The following is an 8357-nucleotide window of genomic DNA, read 5'->3' as shown; positions in this document are numbered from 1 at the left end:
CTGCCTGTTGCCCACAGCCCCAGGAAGAGTTCTGTTGAGATGGAAGGAAGATGGAAACGGCAGCCCACCTAAGGTTTCATTTTATTTCAAAGGCCTAGAATTACCAACCTTGTAAGAGGATTGCTCCCAGATTTGCTTCAGTTGTGAAGCACGGCTAAGATTTCTCTTCTCCCACCAACTGTTATCCCATGCTTTATGGCTGATTCTACATTGCCACAAACAAAATTGTTTGTCGGCCCCTATTTAAATAGTAAAAATACTCTGGGCAGATTCAGCTCTGCTTTTTCATAGCAGTCTCACAACCACAGAGATAAAATGGAGTTTGCGTCTGTGACTGGATGATCATCTGGGGAGAGGGGGTGGAGGGAGCTGGACCCAACATCCTGCCTACCTGCATCACTGATTCATGGCTGCATAATTTATTTATTCCTCATTTCTATACCCTGCCAAGGCAGCTCACACAGTCTTCCTCCCGCTCTCTTGGGTGTAATGTTCCATAAGTGTACAGCACACTGCAGAAGTATTCACCCCCTTTGAGTGTTCCACATTTTGTTGTGTTAGAGTCTGAAAATGAAATGGATTTAATTGGTATTGTTACCATTTAGGATAACAAAGTAGAGCACAGAATATTTTTATGGTGGCATGAAAGTTGAGTAAACAAAACCAATCTGGCAGTTTATTTATTTATTTACTTGGAGTTTTTGTATGCCGTCCCATTCACGTGACCCAGTTGTTGGTTAGATGAATATTCACCCTCGCCCTGGAGTCAATGCTTTGTAAAAGCATTTTTGGCAGCAATTACAGTGTGAGTCTCTTCCAGACTTATGCATCTGGATCCTGCAATGTTTTCCCATTCTTCTGGGAAAACTGCTCCAGTCAATGTCAGGTTGTATGGGGACTATCACAAAACAGCAATTGTCAAGACTTGCCACAGATTCTCAGTTGAAATGAGGTCTGGGCTTTGACCGGGCCGTTCTAAGACATCCAGGTTCTTGTTTCTACTCCACTCCCATGCTACTTTGGGTGCACAGTTAGGGTCATTGTCTTGCTGAAAGGTGAACCTTCACCCCATTTCCAGGTCCCTTGCAAACTGAAAATGGTTTCCCTCTAGAATTGCCCTGGATTTGTCTTCATCCTTCTTGCCCCCCATCCTGACCAGTTTCCCAGTACCTGCCACCACTCATGTTTCATGACCGTTGTTAAGTTCCATTGATTTCAAAAGGGTGTGATCTACTTCCAAAAAATATCTCCTTGGAAGTATGCTTCATCAAAGTGCATATACATCATCCAGATTAGAACCTTTAGTTCTGCCTAATTTTCTAGATTACATCAAGTTACCTCCCACTTGCAGATTCCTTTGTGCTCTTATCTTCTGAGCACAATTCAAACTATTGGTGATTAAAGTTTAAAACCTAAATGGTTTCTGTTGGAGAGACTGGAAAGTTTGCCTACATCCATAGAATTTATGTATGTAGAATTTATAAATAGTATTTATTTATAATACTTTTATACAGCTTAATATATTAAAAGTTTCAGATGTTTTAATACATAGAGCTATTGGTGCCATTTATAAATTTAATAAATAAATAAATACTAAAATTCCTATGTGCTTCACTTAAAAAATATAATATCATTCTGCCCATTCCAGCCAGAATGGAGGCATTATTAAGATCCACAATGATCCATAATGATCTCTTAACCAACTACCATGTCTACACTTTCCATTGAATTCTGGAAAAAAAAGAAAATATTAGATAGTTTTTTTGATCTCCCATGTTATTCAATGGGAAGCATGAAGCCTCGGAAGCTTGGGATCATAAGAACATAAGAAGAGCTGTGCTGGATCATGCCAAGGGCCCATCTAGTTGCACAGTCTGTTCATGCAGTGACTACCCAGCTGCCCAACAAGCAGGACGTGTGCAATGCCCCTTCCACCCATGTTCTCCAGCAAGGAAGGTCTACGGGTTCATTACCTCTGATACAGGAGGCAGCATATAACAGTCAAAACAAGGAGTAGTGACTTCAGTAGTTTAGAAGAGCACTGTGCAAATAAGTCCATCTTTACATCTATCCTCAATCTCTCACCAATCATTTTCATAGAATGACCCTGCATTCTAGATTTATTTATTTACTTAAACCTTTTCTAAACCGTCCCATTACCAAAGTCTCGGGATGGTTTGACAATATGAAAGAAGAAAGAAGCAAGAGAAAAAAGTCTCCTTATCTGCTTTCTCCACACCATGCATAAATTTTTACACCTCTGTCATGACTCCACTTACCTCTTTTTATGCTAAACAGCCCAAGGTAGTGTAACTGCTCCTTGTGGGAGAGTTCTTTCAAGCCCCTGGTCATTTTATTTGCCATTTCCTACATATTTTTCAACTCTACAATATTCTTTGTAGACAAACATTAGAACTCCAATGCTTGGAATAAATCTCTGTATTGAGGCATTTCAGTATGAAATGTAATTGTTTTGATGCAGGAAAAATTCCAAGTTATGTTTTATTGCTCAAGGACCATTCAAATAATAATTCAAAGAACATTTGGAGGGAACAATACTACACTCTGATTTAATGAAAAAAAATGAGCGAAAATTGCCATTTCCATAGTTGACCGCTTGGCAGTGAACACAAATGGTCAGTGCCCCCAGAAATTGAACCAAAGAGGAATGTCAAGAAAAAGGGTGCTCAGGGGCAGAGGGAACCCAAAGCTTTGCAGAAGAACAACCCTGAAAAAACTACACACCCTAAGGGAGGCAGCCCTTCCAAATAAGGATTAAGGGTTGAGCATGCTCAGTAGCCACAGACCATCTTGCCAGGTAGTAAAGAAAGCCAGGTGGTGGGAGCAGCAGCTTGCTTTTGCCCCCTTGAACCTCTGTGAAAGTGCTGGTGAACCTATGGCACGCGTGCAACAGCGGGCATGCAGAGCCCTCACTGTTGGGATGTGAGCCAAGTCGCCCCAGCATCGCCCCAGCAGCCAAGAATCGGATAACGGTGCACATAGGGAACATGCACATGCTTGGAAAGGAGTAGCGGTGTCAGGCGATGACTTCACGAGCCACGACTCATTACCTGCGACTCGTGAGAGCTTTCATATGGCAAGTCAGTGCACTGCCAAGGATATATACATTTGCTTCGACTGGCTGTGTGTTGTTATTTCTAAACTAAAACCTCATTTATCGGGTTTTATTGCAGTGTTGCCACTTTGCAGTAAATGAGTGCAGTCTGGGTTGCAGTTTTGGCACTCGGGTTCTTAAATGTCCACCATTACTGGGTTAGGGTTATAAAATGAGGTGTCCTGGCATGATTTTCATGATTGGAATGTGTTTAGAATGCGCAGAAATTATGAGCTGTGCAGAGAAAGTTCCTCAAGGAAGGCTTTTGCAAAATCACCATCCTTTCAACGGAAGTTTTGCCCTATATTAGGGTTAGAAGTGTGTGCCAGGGTAGGGTTAGGGTTAGACAAAAGGAGTCCTGGCTTGATTTTGATGGTTGTGTTTAAAATGAGCAGAAATGATGAGCTGTGCAGAGAAATCTACTCAGGGAAGGCTTTTCCAAAATCACCCTCTTTTCAATGGAACTGAAGCCCTAAATTAGGGTTGGGGTTATGAGCCAGGGTAGGGTTATGGTTAGCAAAATGAGGTGTCCTGGCATGATTTTGATGGGTGGAATGTGTTTAGACCGGGCAGAAATGATCAGCTGTGCAGAGAAAGCATCTCAAGGAAGGCCTTTCCAAAATCACCCTCTTTTCAATGGAACTTTCGCCCTAAATTAGGGTTAGGGGTGTGCATCAGGGTAGGGTTTGTTTTAGAAAAAGAAGGTGTCCAGGCATGATTTTTGATGGTTGGAATGTGTTAAGAATGGACAGAAATGATGAGCTGTGCAGAGAAATCTCCTCAAGGAAGGCTTTTTCAAAATGACCCTCTTTTCAATAGAAATTTTGCCCAAAATTAGGGATAGGGGTGTGCGCCAGGATATGGTTGGGGGTAGAAAAATGAGGTGTCCTGGCTTAATTTTGATGGTTGGAATGTGTTTATAATGGGCAGAAATGATGAGCTGTGCAGAGAAATCTACTCAAGGAAGGCTTTTTCAAAATCACCCTCTTTTCAATGGAACTTTCGCCCTAAATTAGGGTTAGGGGTGTGCATCAGGGTAGGGTTTGTTTTAGAAAAAGAAGGTGTCCTGATTGCCTTTGATGGTTGGGATTTGTTTAGAGTAGGCAGAAATGATGAGCTATGCAGGGAAAACTCCTCAAGGAAGGCTTTTTCAAAAATGCCCTCTTTTCTATGGAATTTTCGCCCTTTATTAGGGTTAGGGGTGTGTGCCAGGGTAGGGTTAGGGTTAGAAAAAAAAAGGTGTCCTGGCTTGCTTTTGATGGTTGGGATGTGTTTAGAATGGGCAGAAATGATGAGCTACACAGAAGAATCTACTCAAGGAAGGCTTTTTCAAAATCGTCTCATTTAATGGTTTTTTACCCTTATTATTTATTTACTTATTTATTTTTGGATTTATATCCTGCCTTTTTCCTACAAAGGGCTCAAGGCAGCTTACATCTCCTCTTCCATCTTATCCCCACAACAACGACCCTGTGAGGTAGGTTGGGCTGAGAGTCTGTGACTGGCCCAAAGCCACCCAGTTGGCTCCATGGCTGAGCAGGGACTAGAACCCAGGTCGTCTGAGTCCCAGTCCCATGCTCTTAACCACTACACCACCCTGGCTCTCTTATATTAGGGTTAGGATAGTGCAGCAGGTTAGGGTTAGGGTTAGGGTTAGGGTTAGGGTTAGGGCAGGGGTGGTGAACCTATGGCACGCTTGCCACCGTGGTCATGCAGTGCTTTCTCTTTCGGAATGTGAGCTACATTGCTCCAGCATCGCCCCAGCAGCCGAGCATCAGATAACAGTGCACATATGGGCCATGCGTATGCTCGGAAAGGAGTAGCAGCACTTGGCAATGATGTCATGAGCTGTGACTCATTAGCCATGTCTCATCCGAGCTTTCACATGGCCGGTCAGTCCACTGCCAAGGATATATATATATTTGCTTGAACTGGCTCTGATTTTTTTTTTCTAAACTAAAACCTCAGTTTCCAGGTGTTATTGCAGTGTTGGCACTTTGTGATAAACAAGTGGGTTTTGGGTTGCAGTTTGGGCACTCAGTCTTTAAAAGGTTCACCATCACTGCGCTATGATATGGCTTGCTGGCTGAAACCCCTAATAGAAATAGCACTCCATGGAGTAGCTAGGGTTGGTAATTAGGGCCCTGCTGCTTAGCCCTCAGGTCCATAACCACCCAAACAGCAGATACAAACTGCAATTTATTCCTCTCCATGGTTCAATGATTTAAGTGAACTTAGAATGCAAAACTCCAGATGCTCAGAGTATTCTTTTAATCAGTTTGACAGACTGTCTGATTGTTGTCCTAACAAGTCAGGAACATTGGAGCAGACTGAAAGCATGACATGGGGGCTGGAGAAGGGGAAAAGAAACATTAGTTGTGCATTCAAACTGAAGTATCCTGAATAGCTATCTAAAGTCTGGGGTTTTAAACTTTCTTGCTGCACCAATTTTTTTTTTTTTTTTTTTTTTTTTGCTCACTGGGGCCCTGGGACAGATGTGTCTTTCCTGTCAGTAGGTAGGCCTTTCTACCCCATCCAAACACCCTTCAGTCAGCAGACCTGAGTCCAGAATTTCTTCCAATGACGGACTACGCTGCTTGGTCTGGCTAGGTATTTATATGCCCGTTGTCACACAATGCCTACCCAAAAATGACTGTATAAAGAAAATCAAGTGCAAAATATGTAAAGGCTATTTTCTACAGTAAGACTGCTAATCCCACATGAAAGCATTGACCTATGTCCAATTATGGTTATTTTCTTTTTCTTTCGCAAAGCAGCTGGAAAAGCCATTACACCTGATGGCAATCAGAGAGAAGCAGCAATGCTGATCCTGCAAACACTGAGAAAATCTTTCATTAAATGGTTTAACTGGGTAAAGACTGAAAATTGCTTCTCTATCAAAAGAACTGCATGGCAGGATTTTAATTAAAGTGAATTAATATGGTATTTTCATTAATAATGCAATGAAAGGAAGAAAACCAGTTGAAGGGAATTTAAGGGAGAAAAATGCCCCTTGATCCTCTCTTTGCCTCACTAATTCTCACTTTTCTCCCATAAAACCTTTTGTTACTCATTGTAAACAGTTGATTAGAAATCCTCTAAAGAATTAAGAGATGAACTGGCTTGTATAATTACTCTGAAATTTATCTTCTCTGGCATTGTCCTTCTTTTCCAATTCATTTTCTCTTCTTCAGAGAAACCTTCTGTGAACCTTATTAAAGCAGACTGCATTCCTATATACACTTACTGGGGAGTAAACCTCATGAAGCACAGTGAGCCTTATGCTAAGGAAACATTCATTAGATCATGATTCACCTGAGTGCAAAGATTAAAAAACATGCTAGCCCCAGTTATGGGCAGTTAGCTGTGCTTCCAGAATGTGTCAAAATATACATCCGGTTACTGCACACAGCCTGGGCATGGTGCGAATGGAGATGCATGTCTGTATTCAGCTTGTAGAGAGCACTTTGGCATTCAGGTTTCCCTGCCTGGACTTTGTTTCTGAATATGTTCATAACCTGTTCTCATGTGATTATCAGGAAACAACGCGAACATGTCTGGTGAACTAGGGCATCTGGATGGCAAGTGGTAGGTTGTTCACTGCAGTGATTTCAAAATTGCAAAGGTTTTATATGTAGGTAAAACAGCAAGATATACTAATATGATAAGTACATCCAGTGAAAGCAATAGGATGCATTGGAAATAATAGGACCCCTTAATACCAATTGGCCCATTCTCTGGCTTGGCTTTGAGCTAAATCTGAGTTTCCTTCCTTCATGTCTAAGTTCATATTCTGTTTGTAGCACTGGCTTTCTAAAATACAAGTGCTTTTTCCCTGAGTCAGCAGCAGCACCTAAGCTTTCTGCAACTACTCACTGTCGGATGAAAACTTCAAAAGATTCTCAAGATAGTTCCTTATCTGTCTGTGTTTTTTACATAATCTGGGTCAAAGGATTCCCCTCTTCATCTGACAGTAAGAGAGTTCAATGGATATCTCTTGGGTCTTCTGGCTTTTTGACTGCTTGACTAACCAGTTTCCATGGATATTTGCTACTAATAGTCTCTGTCTAGATGAAACACAGATAACATTTTGCTTTGTATGAACATTAAAGGTAAATACCTACATTTTGTATAATCCAGAATGATCTACCCTCAGCTGTTGCTTTTATCCAAAAGCCATTTAAAGATAGTTTGTAAGAAACTCGTCTCATAAGAAAAGGCTGTTAGGGAATATTTAGTCCCACTTTAGACAGTAATCTAGATTCTAGACCACAGGTAGACTACATGTAGTTTTTGGGCTTTATCTCCCACCACTGCTACCAAATTTAGGGATACCAGGTGGGAAAAAATGTCAGTAATCCACCACAGAAGGCTAAGATGAATACATTTATTTTCCAACTAAATGAGTCCAGATTAAATTACCATAGTGGTTTACATATGAAAATCAGCACTAAATGGACAGTTTTACCAAAACTGTTAAATGTTGTATTGCAGAGGAAGCATATGTGCAGTTTGTGGACAAAATGCCACCTGGACCCCCTAAAGCTGGACACCACAATCTAGACCATTTAGGTGTTTGTCAGTAAACCATGGAATCTTTCAAGTTCACATGCTCTGCCTGATTCCTTATCCCTGAAAGGAAGACAAAAGCTAAACAAACTGCAATTCCACATTCTATCTGAACTTGGGAAACTGTGGTTTGTTTTGACCAAACTTAGTTAACAAACCAGGAACTACTTTGATCCTGATTTGTTTTGACTAACTTTGGTTAGCACTAACTACAGTTCCCTGAGTGTATGGATGAACTACAGTTGTTCTGACATGATAGGTGCACTTTTCACTCTCCTTCTCTTGCACACAAAGAAGGACAAGGAAAGAAAGGGCATACAAGCCTTGCCATAACATGGTCCTGATGACCTTCACCATGGTTTAAGTAATAGTCAAAACTGGTGTGATGACCTGAGCAGACTGAAGCAAATATAGGATTACAAGCTGGCGAAGGAATCTCCATCTTTGCCCTGTGAGTGCCATGTCTCCTGTATGTCCCTTTCTCAAATCTATATGCCACATTTCTCCTGCCACTGGTGATAAAGCTGGTTGCTGGTGACATTATTCTCATCCAAGGGAGCAGTGATGCTGTTACAACACTGATGCTGTTACAGTGCAGTCCTATGCACACTTCGACAGAAAAAGCCCTGCAGTTCCCAGAATTCGACCCTCGTTAGACCAATACACCATTATC

Source organism: Varanus komodoensis, unplaced genomic scaffold (assembly GCF_004798865.1).
Source record: "Varanus komodoensis strain SLA01 unplaced genomic scaffold, ASM479886v1 scaffold4, whole genome shotgun sequence".
NCBI lineage: Eukaryota > Metazoa > Chordata > Lepidosauria > Squamata > Varanidae > Varanus > Varanus komodoensis.
Note: the sequence above shows the minus strand (reverse complement) of the source record.